Here is a 16,707-nt window from a genome sequence, read left to right on the forward strand (position 1 = left end):
GACAGCACATAATTGAAATAATGAAATGGACAACTTATTAAACATCAGAAAAAAAATAATTTTCTTGCCATCTCTGAAACACACTTAGATACTTGATTTGATGATGAAGAAGTAGCTTCTGCTTACATGTTTATAGAATATATAGGAAAGACAAATGCAAATGGAGCAGGTGTTGCCATGTCGGTTCAGAGTCATATTCCTGGCTGAGAGAGGATTTAATGTCAGATGTTGTGGAAGTAATATGCTACAGGTTCATCTACCTCACCTAAAGCATATTCTCATAGGAAGTTGCTATATACAATCAAGTGCTAAAAGGCAATATTTGTAACCAGTGCCTGCAGTCTGGTTCAAGTCATCAGTTAATCTACCAGGGATTTTGTTTAAAGAACAAGAACTAAATCATCCACATGTATTGATCACATCTTTACTAATATTGCAGAAATCTGCTCTAAAGCAGTAGTCACACCCATTGGATGTAGTGATCATAACTTAACAGCTATATCTAGGAAAAACAAGTTAGCCTAGACAATCTGATGAGTGACAATATTAGGCCTATCAGTTGTCAAATTGTCCATGAAGAGATGGCCGCATCTGGTAATTGACAGATGCAGGGAAAGGAACATCGCTTTATCAAATCCTCCTTCAGTCACATGCAGGTAAAACATTGTGATTTCTATATAGTATTTGATTGAGCATATTCTGCCAAATATCGCTCAGATTTCAAGAGGTGCAGCTCTTTTTCCAAATTGCACTTTTTCCAAGAATATCTGTGCTGTCCATGCATTCAGCACATGAACACTCGCCCGGCAACATTGCTCTGCCTACTATAAGCAAAAACAAGTAACATAATAAACTTTAACATTTTAAACATGTTAATCTGTCGTCAATGGCTGAATGGGAGCTAGAAACCAGATAGAAACAGATAATGGTGCATGTGATATCAAAACCAAGTACCTGCTCAATGGCTTTCCATATCTGGGAAAAGATTAGACAAGTTGTTTGCAAAGAAGACTAGCCTGCTCCGAACAGTGAACAAACAAAGGCGGGAGCTGTCCTCCTCCGTGCTGTATCGGCTGTCGTGGGTGAAGAGGACCAAAGTGCAGCATGGTACATGTTCATGATGTATATTTATTTTAACTCAGAACACTACAATCAAAATAACAAAAAAATACACCAACACGAAACAGTTCTGTCTGGTACAGAGACAGAAAACAACTACCCACAAACACAGGTAGGAACAGGCTACCTAAGTATGGTTCTCAATCAGAGACAACGATTGCCAGCTGCCTCTGATTGGGAACCATACCAGGCCAAACACATAGAAATAGAAAACCTAGACTACAAAACATAGAATGCCCACCCAACTCACACCCTGACCAAACTAAAACAGAGATATAAAAAAGGAACTAAGGTCAAGACGTGACACGCGCAAACCATACCAGAAACTCCACATCAGTGATGGAGAGCGGTAAACACTCATGGTGACAAGATGTAAAAGACATAAGAGTGTTTGCATCCTCAGCTCCATGCATCCCATGGGTCTAGCATGTGAGCTTTGTGAGAACCACATGAACGCCAAGAAAGAAGCTACAGCCACAAAGCAGGCCGCAGGTCCTGCTATCCCTCTTTCCCAAGCACCACAGCTCCCACTCGGGGAAAAATAAGACACAATGTCAAGGCTGCAGGTTCACACAAAACAATGCCCATGAAAACTGTGTGCAGTGCAACTGATCTGTTTGTAGGGCTTGCTCACACAAAGCCCTGAAGATCAGTGCTCACTCTGGACCCGAAGCATATTGATTAAAGACGAAAAGCACAGGTACATGAGCATTACAATCAACAAATGACTGATTTTATTTCTTGTCATTAATATTTTTCTACTAATATTACTTTATGCAATTAATTATTTTCAATTGTTCATGCACTGGTGCTTTTGTTTAAGAATACAGCAAATCATTTCACCTGAGCACCTAGCTGGTTATATTAATATTTTTTTAGATAATTTATTTTTTCCCGCTTTTTCTCCCCAATTTTGTGATATCCAACTGGTAGTTATGATCTTGTCTCATCACTGCAACTCCACAATGGGCTCGTGAGAGGCAAAGGTTGAGTCATGCGTCCTCTGAAACATGACCCGCCAAGCTGCGCTGCTTCTTTATACCTGCTCGCTTAACTCGGAAGCCAGCCGCACCAACGTGTCAGAGGAAACACTGTTCAACCCCAGGAAGAATTGATCCCTCAGCACTGCGACGCAGTGTGCGACTCGAGAGGCACCATATTATTATTTATATCATTTTTTGAATTTCTAATTTGTCAAAAGAAGCTGTAGCTGGACTATATTAATTACTATAACTCTATTACTAATCAAATGGATTACACTGTAATTATCATGACACAAGGCGAGACCCAGATGCAGACACAGAAGGCAGATGGTTGGAGTCTTACAATGTTTATTAATCCAAAAGGAGTAGGCAAAAAAATGGTTGTGGACAGGCAAAAGGTCAAAACTAGTTCAGAGTCCAGGAGGAATATAGTGGCAGACAGTATCACGACTTCCACCGAAGTCGGTCTCTCCCCTTGTTCGGGCGGCGTTCGGTGGTCGGCGTCGCCGATCCACCTTTCATTTTCCATTTCTTTTGTCTTGTCTTCCCACACACCTGGTTCCAATTCCATAATTCCATATTGTGTATTTAACCCTCTGTTTCCCCCATGTCCTTGTCCGGAATTGTTTATTGTAAGTGTTGGTGCACGTTATGTCTGGCATGTGAAGTGTTTTTGACCCATTGTATATATTTATTGTTTTTTGTTCACAGTGATTTTTAATATTAAACTGCACCGTGGTAAAGCAGTTTTTGCAGTCTTTGCTCTCCTGCACCTGACTTCTCTGACTTCTCTGCCGCCAGTACGCACTCATTCCAGACAGTTTGAAAGGTCAAGGCAGGCAGAAAGGTCAGGCAGGCGGGTGCAGAGTCCAGAAACAGGCAAGGGTCAAAACCGGGAGGGCTAGAAAAAGCAGGAAAACGGGAAAAATGCTGGTTGATTTGAAAAACATACAAGAAGAACTGGTACAGAGACACAGGAAACACAGGGATAAATACACTGGAGAAAATAAGTGACACCTGGAGGGAGTGGAGACAATCACAGGGACAGGTGAAACAGATCAGCGCGTGACTTGTAATGTTTAAATTGTATGGGAAATAAAAATAGACTATAGGCCTAAAATTAGACAAAACATATCCTTGACTCTTTTTTATTGTTCCATTAATATTTTTTCATGCAATGAATAATTTACAATAGTTAATGCACTATTTTTCAAGCATTTATTTATTAACTATGTTTGCGCTCCTTGCAGGTTGATATGCATCTGATGCATATGCTGAAGGGGAAGACCGGCAAGGTTCGCTAGCAGGTACTTATAATGCTGAAAGGGCAGGCGGATCTAGTGTTAAACCACTTGACCAATTCTTAAAACAATGAGACTCCCTAAATCTCTCTCAGATTATTACCAATCCCACAAGGTATGACAGCAAACACCTAGAAAAGGCTACTCTCTGATGTCATCCTCACAAATAATCCTGACAGGTATCAGTCTGATGCTTTCTGTAATGACCTTAGTGATCACTGTTTTACGGACTGTGTTCGCAATGGCTGCTCAGTTAAACGACCTGTCCTGATTTGTCATAGACGCTTCCTTAAAAACTTTATAAGAATATTTTGAAGATAAATACACAACGCAGAGGATGAGAAGACTAAAAACTAGAGTACTAACGGTCAATAGGGAATTGTAAATAGGAGTTGGGTCTCAGTTCAACAGCTGTTTAGAATCTGTGGAATGTCACTCCTGAACTCAGAGCTACGTGTGCTATGTTCTGTAGTAGGGAGCAGGATACTTGTTATTTGGCCATTGGCCAAATTGTACTGCAAGGACTTCTGTTTGGTCAACATCAGGCTAGATTGGGGGGGTTATAAATGACATCCTGTTCCTTTGTTCGGTGGAGAAAAGCTGAGGACAGGGGAGAATGAACATCTACCTCCCAGCATAACATCTTGATTTGTCCTTCTCAAATAAACCTATTTTTTCTCCCCCTGATTTGCTTTGGAGTTTGTGTTATTGAAGGATAACATCAATTGCTAACACCTTTAATGAGCAAGCTTTCATTCATGACCTGGCCTCTGTGATTTGGTATAGAATCAGCTTGATACATTCTGTTGAAGATGCTAGGAAACTCTTTTTTATATTTTCAGTGGTATTTTTAACAAGCACACCTCCATAAAGAAAATTTGAATTATAAACAGGTTCAGTGCCTGGTTTTACCGTGATCTGGCAGTTAATCAACCTCATTAACATCATTTGGCAAAAGGCTTGCCACACAAATACTCTGACTGACTGGCTGAAGTTCAGGCAAATGAAAATAAGTGCACTCAGGGTATCCGGAAGGCCAAAGTTAGTTAATTTAAGGAGCCGTTCTATCTCTGTGGGTATAAACCCAAGAAGTTCTCGGAAACGGTGAAAGACCTGGAGAATAAACCCTCCTCCTCACAGCTGCCTATTTCCCTTAATGTTGATGATGTGGTTGTTGCTGACAAGAACCACATGGCTGAGGTCTTTAATCCCCACTTCATTAAGTCTGTATTCCTATTTGACTTAGTCATGCCTCCTTGCCCGTTGAACACTTCCTCATCTCCCAGCCCTTCTAATGCGATTATCCCTGATGCACTTCCCTCTTTCCCCCCCCCCTGCCCCGTTACACAGCTTCTCCCTGCAGGCTGTTGCTGAGTCTAAGGTACTAGAGGAGCTCCTTAAACTTGACCCCAAAAAACATCTGCGTCGGATGGTTTAGATCCTTCCTTCTTTAAGGTTTCTGCTACTACAGTGGTTCATCAAGAGCTTTATACCGCAACAGTTTGTGGCATATGGTGGTAAACTGCGTAATTCTGTCCCCGCACCACACTATCACAAGGGGGTGTTAGAGCACTGATCTGTCAGTAGTTTAAACGGTGGTAAAATGTTGGGGTTTTTCACACCGAGGCGAGCTATTAGACTATATTTTGGTAAATGAATGGAGGTGTGCATGTTTCAGTCTGAGTCTCTCTTCTCTGGCACTTAGTGTCCTGCATCAGGCAACAACAACAAAAATAGCTGGTGAGTGTTGAGATAGAGCTTGGGTAAATACAATGACGGAATTATAGATATGAGGATAGGGAGGGGAAAAAATTTGCCCATAATTTGAAGACCTGAGTTACTTAATTTCTTTATTTTTTTTATGAAATGTACTAGTTAATTTAGGCAATTTAATATATTCGTTTTGACTTGGCCTATTTAATAGGTTATTTTGCAGCATAAAGCTATATTTGTCAGCATAAAGCTGAGTGACTCAGTCATTCGTGGCTTTGGATCAAAATAAATCATTACATTAAAGAAATGCTTTGACCAGGTTAATCTGCTCATGTTGTGTGTGTGTGTGTGTGTCTGTGTATATGTTCAATTTTCTGTGACATTGTGGTTACAATGAAGAATGGAAACAAAATAAATCAAATACATCTTCTTCAAAATGAATAATCAGATGTGTGTTGCAAGCTTGTCATTTGTCCTTTCTTTGTAAAATTGTAAGATTTTTTCTGTTTTTTTTTAGACAACACAAAACATGCACATACAAATGACAACTTCCCAGACCTCACTCTCTGCCACATTACATATACATTTTAGTCATTTAGCAGATACTCTTATCCAGAGCTACTTACTACTTAAAATGCATACATTTTCATGCTCTTTTCATACTGCTACCCTGTGGGAATTGTACCCTGGCCTTGTAAGCACCATGATCTACATACTGAGCTACACAGGGCACAAGGCCTCAAACACCCACGCACTTCCAACATTTGGATGATAAAGCAGAATTTGGATTGATTTTCAGTTTTTAAGTATACACTTTTTTTAGATGACGGATGAGAAAAGTATCATCCAACCAATAGGGTATCTCATTGCATCCTTATATGTCATGTCTTGAAATATGCAGACAGACGGATTCAAAGTTAATTTCCATTGTAATACTTCTGACAGCCACATTTTTAACACCGTCCATAACTTTTGGACCTTATACAATTCCCAGAAGGCATGGATTATTATAACCTGAACCTGGTAATCAAATGTAAATTGCTGCAGGGCTAAGACCTATGGGTTTAATCTTCTGAATGAAGGATTATATTGAAGATAGAAGCCACCTCTTAATAAATGTTTTAGTTGCGAGAGCTCCGAGACCCTTTACCCAACAAAATAATACATTAATTTCAACATTCCCACCTCCATTAATTTACAAAAGGATAGTCTAACAGCGTGGCTAGGTGTGATAAAAATCCCCCAATTTGTGCCACAAGTCTAGACGACCGATAGATGCTGCGGTCAGAGTTGAGTCCTATTGTAAAGTGGCAAACTTGCAATAAATTTAAGGCTTTAGTCCTCTAAAGTTGTACATTTGTAAATCAATATCACAGACCTGATTTGCCCTAACAAAAGAAATGCATCGACCATTACAAATATATATTGTAGCAAGAGGAGAGAAACTGTATATGGTGAAGACAATCAGAAAGAATGTGTCTGTAACCCTGCATTATAATATAACTTGTTTTGAACGAAAGCCAGGAATTAGTGAGTTACTCAGCCCTGCGCTTGGGGTCCTGCTTCTGTTGTCTATTTGAGTGTTTGTTTAATATCCTACTGATTCTGTGATCACCAAGCCGCGAAATGTTAGATAAAGAAAATTGTTATGCTATATTAAAAACTTCACAATTTTGTTTCATTAGACCAGACTCGCTGGTATTACTTCTAATTTATTTAGTGTTGTTTACACTGTTCCAAACGGGCAGAAATGTTTTATTGTAATCTAACAGCACCTGTTTGTCATGCAACATTTCACCTATTTCACATGATATACCTAAAATACTTATATCCACTAGATTAAATAGTCAAATTTTTCCTTTCGATTATTTAATGAACCATTATCATGTTGTTTCAAGTTATCCCTTTGGAGCACATGCAAAAGCGATTTGGAGTTGTTGCGCTGGAGACTAAATGTATAACAATTTAATTTGAATGAACGGAATGAGGAGAATGAAGAAGAAAAAGGTGATTGAATTTAGAACAATAGTGCTCTTCGTCTGTCCCCGCATGCACACAAAAAAGTGTATATCTTTTGTTTCACATCAATGATGTCGCTCTTGCTGCTGGTGATTCTCTGAACCACCTCTACACAGATGACACCATTCTATATAATGTAGTTCTGGCCCTTCTTTGGACACTGTGTTAACCTCTTGAAACTCTGGGGGCAGTATTTCATTTTTGGATGAAAAACGTTCCCGTTTTAAACAAGATATTTTGTCACAAAAAGATGCTCGACTATGCATACATTAATAGATTTGGAAAGACAACACTCTGAAGTTTCCAGAACTGCAAAGATATTGTCTGTGAGTGCCCCAGAACAGGAGCTACAGGCAAAACCAAGATGAAACTGCAACCAGGAAATGAGCAGGATTTTTGAGGCTCTGTTTTTCATTGTCTCCTTATATGGCTGTGAATGCGACAGGAATGAGCCAGCCCTATCTATCGTTTCCCCAAGGTGTCTGCAGCATTGTGACGTATTTGTAGGCATATCATTGGAAGATTGACCATAAGAGACTACATTTGCCAGGTGTCCGCCCGGTGTCCTCCGTCGAAATTGGTGCGTCATTTTCAGCTGCTGGTATTTTTCCATGGGATTCTGAGACGAAAGCAGGCTTCCACGAACGGCAAGAGATATGTGAAAAAACACGTTGAGGATTGATTCTAAACAACGTTTGCCATGTTTCGGTCGATATTATGGAGTTAATTTGGAAAAAGTTTGACGTTTTGGTGACTGAATTTTTGGTTCGTTTCGGTAGCCAAATGTGATGTACAAAACGGAGCGATTTCTCCTACACAAAGATTCTTTCAGGAAAACTGAACATTTAATATGTAACTGAGAGTCTCCTCATTGAAAACATCTAAAGTTCTTCAATGGTAAATGATTTTATTTATTTGGTTATCTGGTTTTTGTGAAAATGTTGCGTGCTAAATGCTACGCAAAATGCTAAGCTAGCTAGCAATACTCTTACACAAATGCTTGATTTGCTATGGTTCAAAAGCATATTTTGAAAATTTGAGATGACAGTGTTGTTAAGAAAAGGCTAAGCTTGAGAGCAGGCATATTAGTTTCATTTCATTTGCGATTTTCAGAAATCGTTAACATTGCGTTATGGTAATGAGCCTGAGGCTGTATTCACGATCCCGGATACGGGATGGGTAGTATCAAGAAGTTTTAACTAACCTCCAGACGAGCTTCAATGCCATACAAGTCTCCTTCCGTGGCCTCCAACTGCTCTTAAATGCAAGTAAAACTACATGCATGCTCTTCAACCGTTCGCTGCCCTCACCTCCCCTCCCATCCAGCATCACTACTCTGGACGATTCTGACTTAGAATATGCGGACAACTACAAATACCTAGGTGTCTGGTTAGACTGTGAACTCTCCTTCCAGACTCACATTAAGCATCTCCAATCCAAAATTAAATCTGCTTCCTATTTCACAACAAAGCATCCTTCACTCATGCTGCCAAACATACCCTCATAAAACTGACTATCCTACCAATCCTTGACTTCTGCGATGTCATTTACAAAATAGTCAACAACACTCTACTCAGCAAGTTGGATGCAGTCAATCACAGTGCCATCTGTTTTGTCACCAAAGCCCCATATACTACCCACCACTGCGACCTGTATGCTCTCGTTGGCTGGCCCTCACTTCATATTTGTTACCAAACCCACTGGCTCCAGGGTATCTATAAGTCTTTGCTAGGTAAAGCCCCACCTTATCTCAGCTCACTGGTCACCATAGCAGCACCCACCTGTAGCACGCGCTCCAGCAGGTATATCTCACTGGTCACCCCCAAAGTCAATTCCTCGTTTGGCCGCTTTTCCTTCTAGTTCTCTGCTGCCAATGACTGGAACGAATTGCAAAAATCACTGGAGCTGTAGACTCATATCTCCCTCACTAACTTTAAGCATCAGCTGTCAGAGCAGCTCACAGATCATTGCACCTGTACATAGCCCATCTGTAAACAGCCCATGCAACTACCTCATCCCCATATTGTTTTGTTTTTTTGCTTCTTTGCACCCCAGTATCTCGACTTGCACATTCATCTTCTGCACATCTATCACTCCAGTGTTAATGCTAAATTCGAATTACGTCACCACTACGGCCTATTTATTGCCTTACCTCCCTAATCTTATTTCATTTGCACACACTGTATATAGACTTTTTTCTATTGTGTTATTGACTGTACGTTTGTTTATTCCATGTGTAACTCTGTGTTGTTGTTTGTGTCGCACTGCTTTGCTTTATCTTGGCCAGGTCGCAGCTGTAAATGAGAACTTGTTCTCAACTGGCCTACCTAGTTAAATAAAGGTGAAATAAAAAAAATAAAAAAGAAGTAACGTATTTTCCAGACCTAAGTTAATTAATGTATGTGTTTTATTTATAAAATGTACTTGTGGAATGTTACCGAGTAGATAACAAGAATAGAAAGAAGCATCTGGTGGCAGAGAGTCAGGCTGAGAATGGAGTGAACATGCACTGTTCTGTAAGTACGCAACAATGTTGTGGGCCAGGTGTAAATGTTTTAGAAACCTTTCCAATAAATTGGAACACAAAAGAAGCCATCCAGCCTTGATGGGCTATCAGCAATTCAATAGACACTTGCAGAGTTCAGGGACTTTACATTTATTAATGGATGTTTGTGAGACATGTGTCACGACTTCCGCCGAGGTCGGTCCCTTTCCTTGCTTGGGCGGTGTTCGGCGGTCGACGTCACCGGTCTTCTTGCCATCGCCGATCCACCTTTCATTTTCCATTTGTTTTTTCTTGTTTTCTGGCACACCTGGTTTGCATTCCCTCATTACTCGTCTTGCATATAACCCTCTGTTTCCCACCATGTCTGTGTGTGGAATTGTTATGTGTAAAAATGTATGTGTACTCCAGGCTGGTTTGCGGCAGGTTATTGTAACCCGTGTGTGTTTAGTTTTCTGAGTGCCGTGTTTTGTTCGCCTCAATAAAGGGCTCCGTTTGCTAACCATTTCTGCTCTCCTGCGCCTGACTTCCCTGCAGACAGTTACGTACTCCTTTACAGCCTGTCACTTTACCCATCACTTTGCATAACCCATCACATACACTGTTTTCTAACTACATCTGGATTTTCATTTTATTTAACCTTTATTTAACTAGGCAAGTCCGTTAACCTCACTAGGGTACGTGGGACGTCCCACCTGGCCAACATCCATGCAGAGCGCCAAGTTCAAAAACAGAAATACTCATTCTAAAAATTCATAAAACATACAAGTGTTGTACATAGGTTTAAAGATTAACGTCTTGTTAATCCAACCACGGTGTCAGATTTCAAAAAGGCTTTACGTCGAAAGCATACCATGCGATGATCTGAGAACAACGCCCTGCAGACAAATCATTACAAACAGTAACCAGCCAAGTAGAAGAGTTAAACAAGTCAGAAATAGAGATACAATTAATCACTTACCTTTGATGATCTTCATATGGTTGCACTCAGAAGACATTCATTTACTCAATGAATGTTTGTTTTGTTCGATAAAGTCTCTCTTTATATCCAAAAAACATTTTGTTCGCGTGTTTTCTTCAGTAATCCACAGGCTCAAACGCAGTCCCAACAGGCAGACAAAAAATCCAAATAGTATCCGTAAAGTTTGTAGAAACATGTCAAAATATGTTTATAATCATACCTAAGGTTGTTTTTAGCCTAAATAATCGATAATATTTCAACCGGACAATAACATTGTCAATGTAAAAGGTAAACAAGAAAGGCTCGCTCTCGGGTCGGGCTCATGAAAAAGCTCTATGACACTGTAGGGTCCAGTCATTCAGACTGGTCTTACTCCCTCATTTTTCAGAAAACAAGCCTGAAACAATTTCTAAAGACTGTTGACATCTAGTAGAAGGCATGGGAAGTGCAATTTGAGTCCTAAGTCAATGGATACTGTAAAGGCATTCAATAGAAAACTACAAAATTAAAAAAAATCCTACTTCCTGGATGGATTTTCTCAGGTTTTCGCCTGCCAAATCAGTTCTGTTAAACTCACAAACATTATTTTAACAGTTGGAAAATTGAGTGTTTTCTATCCAAATGATATGCATATTCTAGCTTCTGGGCCTGAGTAGCAGGCAGTTTACTTTGGGCACGCTTTTCATCCAAACTTCCAAATGCTGCCCCCTACCCTAGTGGAGTTAAGAACAAATTCTTATTTACAATGATGGTCCACCCCGGCCAAACCCAGACGATGGTGGGACAATTGCTCACCGCCCTATGGGACGCCCAATCACAGCCAGTGGTGATACAGCCTGAAATCGAACCAGGGTCTGTAGTGATGCCTCTAGCACTGAGACTCAGTGCCTTAGACCGCTGTGTCACTCAGGGGCCCCATGACAAATTTCTAAGGGAATGAATATCACTGAATGACAAAAATATTGTAATAAAGTAGGCTAATTCAATTGAACGCATCACATTGTTGCTTTCTGAAACACCCAAAGTCATCCAATTGTTATAATAGGATTTGAAGCAATAGCCCGCATGTGGTCAAGTATTTCAGCACTGTTTGCGCTGAAAGAGAGGCCATCAGTAAAACATTGTGTTGTTTGGTAAAACTAGGTTAATTAAAAACCTTGGAATATGCTCTTTCAGATAGGGTACAGCAATCAAAACATCTGGCCTGCATGGACCTCTGTAGGATTATTTGGAAAAGTAAGCAAGCACCAACAAGCTTCATAAAGGCGCTCTCAAAGATGCCCTCTGATGGTCAAATTAGCATCAATAGCAACAATGGCTGACAGTAAAATGTGACTCACCACCTGGATTCGGTCTGATGTAGCAAAATTTGAAATTGTGTTTTTTACATTGGATAAAATTAGAGACTCAGAGCTACAAAATGATATATCATACACTGCATTTGAGGAACAATGGGAAAGTCATTGAAAGGTGATCAATTTGTAAACTCACTTTTGAGAAAATCGCTTTTGAATGTTTTGGTATTTAGTGAAGAGCTCTGCTTTGTCTACACCCATTCAGCATGGTTCACTCCCTCTTAAGCTTAAGCCTCACCCATCCCGTTTCGCTCTCTGAGCGTTCAGAACGCACACTTGACGCTCTGGCCGATGATTTGTTTAGTATGGATAACATGAAACCAGCCAAATCATCTGCTGTTTTTTTTGCAGACATTTACTGACACCAGCCATATTCAACGGGTGTTGTACACTTTAGCTTAAGACATGTATCTAGCTAGCTAGGTAAACAATGAACTTAGCTAAGTAAACAAAATGTACGCTAACACATATCACGTAATGTTAGCTAACAAGCCAGCCAGCTAACTTTAGCTAGTTAAACAACAATGAACACAGTGCCAAATCATGTCGTTACTACCCTGCATGAATATGCTGGGAATTAGGTTCAATGTTAGATAGGTAACATTAGGCTCTAACTAGAAAAGAAAATGTCTCTGGGATACGAATAATAACGTCAGCTATGGAGCCAGCCAGCTAATGTTAGCTAGCTAGCTAACAGTACACTTTAGCTAAAGACATGTAGCTATCTAGCCAGGTAAACAATGAACCTAGATAGGCAAACAAAGTTTAATATCACACACGTCATGTAACGTTAGCTAACGATCCAGCCAGCTAACATTAGCTAGTTAAACAACAATGAACACAGTGCCAAATCATGTCATATCCCAGAGCAAATGGCTAGCTAGCTAACACTACACTTGAGCTTGAAATGATGTAGTCTGGAGACCGGTGTCCTTAGCTATCATACTCTAATTCCATTGATTTCAAAACTTGATCCTCCAGAAAGTGGAGAGCAACACTTATGCAGCTCCACGACACAATGCATTTTAAAAAGCCGCGGTCGACAGGATTACCAACACAGACTGACCAGCTCAAATAGACAGAAGCCCTCTATATGGCAGACCAATCCGAACTCCTCTCTCAGCATGTCCAGCCCACTCATTATCTCAGCCAATCATGGCTAGTTGGAAGGTTGCTATCTTTTTCTGTGGCTAAACCAACACGGCTCGTAATTTAACAGTTTTATTTGTGTTTGCTGATGGCATACAAGTTTGTTATTAAGGCACACGAAAGTTCACATGTTTGAGAAGGCATTTCTGCCAAAAAAAGGCATTTTGATAATATATTTTTTTATGTTCAAATGGCTCTCCTGTTAAGTCATGACTTGCGACATACACCTAGCTTCCTGAATTGGGGATCCACTGATCCACTGTATCATTGCCAAGGCGATCTCCAAGGCCATTGCCAAGGCGATCTCTCGCGCCGACAGAGATGGCCGCCTCACTTCGCGTTCCTAGGAAACTATGCAGTTTTTTGTTTTTTTTTACGTGTTATTTCTTACATGAGTACCCCAGGTCATCTTAGGTTTCATTACATACAGTCGAGAAGAACTACTGAATATAAGAGCAGCGTCAACTCACCATCAGTACGACCAAGAATATGACTTTCACGAAGCGGATCCTGTGTTCTGCCTTTCCCCCAGGACAACGGAATGGATCCCAGCCGGCGACCCAAAAAAACGACTTCGTAAAAGAGGGAAACGAGGCGGTCTTCTGGTCAGACTCCGGAGACGTGCACATCGTGCACCACTCCCAAGTATTCTTCTCGCCAATGTCCAGTCTCTTGACAACAAGGTTGATGAAATCTGAGCAAGGGTAGCATTCCAGAGGGACATCACAGACTGTAACGTTCTTTGCTTCACGGAAACATGGCTCACTGGAGAGACGCTATCGGAGTCGGTGCAGCCAGCTGGTTTCTCCACGCGTCGCGCCGACAGAAACAAACATCTTTCTGGTAAGAAGAGGGGAGGGGGCGTATGCCTTATGGCTAACGAGACATGGTGTGATCACAAAAACATACAGGAACTCAAATCCTTCTGTTCACCTGATTTAGAATTCCTCACAATCAAATGTCGACCGCATTATCTACCAAGAGATTTCTCTTCGATTATAATCACAGCCGTATATATTCCCCCCCCAAGCAGACACATCGATGGCTCTGAACAAACTTTATTTGACTCTTTGCAAACTGGAATCCATACATCCTGAGGCTGCATTCATTGTAGCTGGGGATTTTAACAAGGCTAATCTGAAAACAAGACTCCCTAAATTGTATCAGCATATCGATTGCGCAACCAGGGCTGGCAAAACCTTGGATCATTGCTATTCTAACTTCCGCGACACATATAAGGCCCTGCCCCTCCCTCCTTTCGGAAAAGCTGAACATGACTCAATTTTGATGATCCCTGCCTACAGACAGAAACTAAAACAAGAAGCTCCCACGCTGAGGTCTGTCCAACGCTGGTCCGACTAATCTGATTCCCCACTCCAAGACTGCTTCCATCACGTGAACTGGGATATGTTTCGTATTGCGTCAGACAACAACATTGACGAATACGCTGATTCGGTGTGCGAGTTCATTAGAACGTGCGTTGAAGATGTCGTTCCCATAGCAACGATTAAAACATTCCAAAACCAGAAACCAGCAGCATTCGCGTGAAACCGAAAGCGCGAACCACTGCTTTTAATCAGGGCAAGGTGACCGGAAACATGACGGAATACAAACAGTGCAGCTATTCCCTCCGCAAGGCAATCAAACAAGCTAAGCGTCAGTATAGAGACAAAGTAGAATCTCAATTCAACGGCTCAGACACAAGAGGTATGTGGCAGGGATTACAGTCAATCACGGATTACAAAAAGAAAACCAGCCCCGTCACGGACCAGGATGTCTTGCTCCCAGGCAGACTAAATAACTTTTTTGCCCGCTTTGAGGACAATACAGTGCCACTGACACGGCCTGCAACGAAAACATGCGGACTCTCCTTCACTGCAGCCGAGGTGAGTAAAACATTTAAACGTGTTAACCCTCGCAAGGCTGCAGGCCCAGACGGCATCCCCAGCCGCGCCCTCAGAGCATGCACAGACCAGCTGGCTGGTGTGTTTACGGACATATTCAATCAATCCCTATCCCAGTCTGCTGTTCCCACATGCTTCAAGAGGGCCACCATTGTTCCTGTTCCCAAGAAAGCTAAGGTAACTGAGCTACAGGACTACCGCCCCGTAGCACTCACTTCCGTCATCATGAAGTGCTTTGAGAGACTAGTCAAGGACCATATCACCTCCACCCTACCTGACACCCTAGACCCACTCCAATTTGCTTACCGACCAAATAGGTCCACAGACAATGCAATCTCAACCACACTGCACACTGCCCTAACCCATCTGGACAAGAGGAATACCTATGTGAGAATGCTGTTCATCGACTACAGCTCGTCATTTAACACCATAGTACCCTCCAAGCTCGTCATCAAGCTCGAAACCCTGGGTCTCGACCCCGCCCTGTGCAACTGGGTACTGGACTTCCTGATGGGCCGCCCCCAGGTGGTGAGGGTAGGCAACAACATCTCCACCCCGCTGATCCTCAACACTGGGGCCCCATAAGGGTGCGTTCTGAGCCCTCTCCTGTACTCCCTGTTCACCCAAGACTGCATGGCCATGCACGCCTCCAACTCAATCATCAAGTTTGCGGACGACACAACAGTGGTAGGCTTGATTACCAACAACGACGAGACGGCCTACAGGGAGGAGGTGAGGGCCCTCGGAGTGTGGTGTCAGGAAAATAACCTCACACTCAACGTCAACAAAACTAAGGAGATGATTGTGGACTTCAGGAAACAGCAGAGGGAACATCCCCCTATCCACATCGATGGAACAGTCGTGGAGAGGGTAGTAAGTTTTAAGTTCCTTGGCATACACATCACAGACAAACTGAATTGGTCCACCCACACAGACAGCATCGTGAAGAAGGCGCAGCAGCACCTCTTCAACCTCAGGAGGCTGAAGAAATTCGGCTTGTCACCAAAAGCACTCACAAACTTCTACAGATGCACAATCGAGAGCATCCTGGCGGGCTGTATCACCGCCTGGTACGGCAACTGCTCCGCCCACAACCGTAAGGCTCTCCAGAGGGTAGTGAGGTCTGCACAACGCATCACCGGGGGCAAACTACCTGCCCTCCAGGACACCTACACCACCCGATGTTACAGGAAGGCCATAAAGATCATCAAGGACAACAACCACCCGAGCCACTGCCTGTTCACCCCGCTATCATCGAGAAGGCGAGGTCAGTACAGGTGCATCAAAGCTGGGACCGAGAGACTGAAAAACAGCTTCTATCTCAAGGCCATCAGACTGTTAAACAGCCACCACTAACATTGAGTGGCTGCTGCCAACACACTGACTCAACTCCAGCCACTTTAATAAAGGGAATTGATGGGAAATGATGTAAAATATATCACTAGCCACTTTAAACAATGCTACCTAATATAATGTTTACATACCCTACATTATTCATCTCACATGTATACGTATATACTGTACTCTATATCATCTACTGCATTTTTATGTAATACATGTTTCACTAGCCACTTTAACTATGCCACTTTGTTTACATACTTATCTCATATGTATATACTGTACTCAATACCATCTACTGTATCTTGCCTATGCTGCTCTGTACCATCACTCATTCATATATCTTTATGTACATATTCTTT

General features: G+C 41.8%; 1 protein-coding gene across 3 annotated transcripts in view; it reads right to left on the bottom strand.

The window, feature by feature from the left end:
- Positions 1-16,707, bottom strand: part of LOC135523781 (urotensin-2 receptor-like) — an 88,279-nt gene that overhangs the window by 58,811 nt on the left and 12,761 nt on the right. The gene's annotated exons all lie outside the window — the stretch shown is intronic.

The sequence above is a fragment of the Oncorhynchus masou genome, chromosome 31 (assembly GCF_036934945.1).
Source record: "Oncorhynchus masou masou isolate Uvic2021 chromosome 31, UVic_Omas_1.1, whole genome shotgun sequence".
Classification (NCBI taxonomy): Eukaryota; Metazoa; Chordata; class Actinopteri; order Salmoniformes; family Salmonidae; genus Oncorhynchus; species Oncorhynchus masou.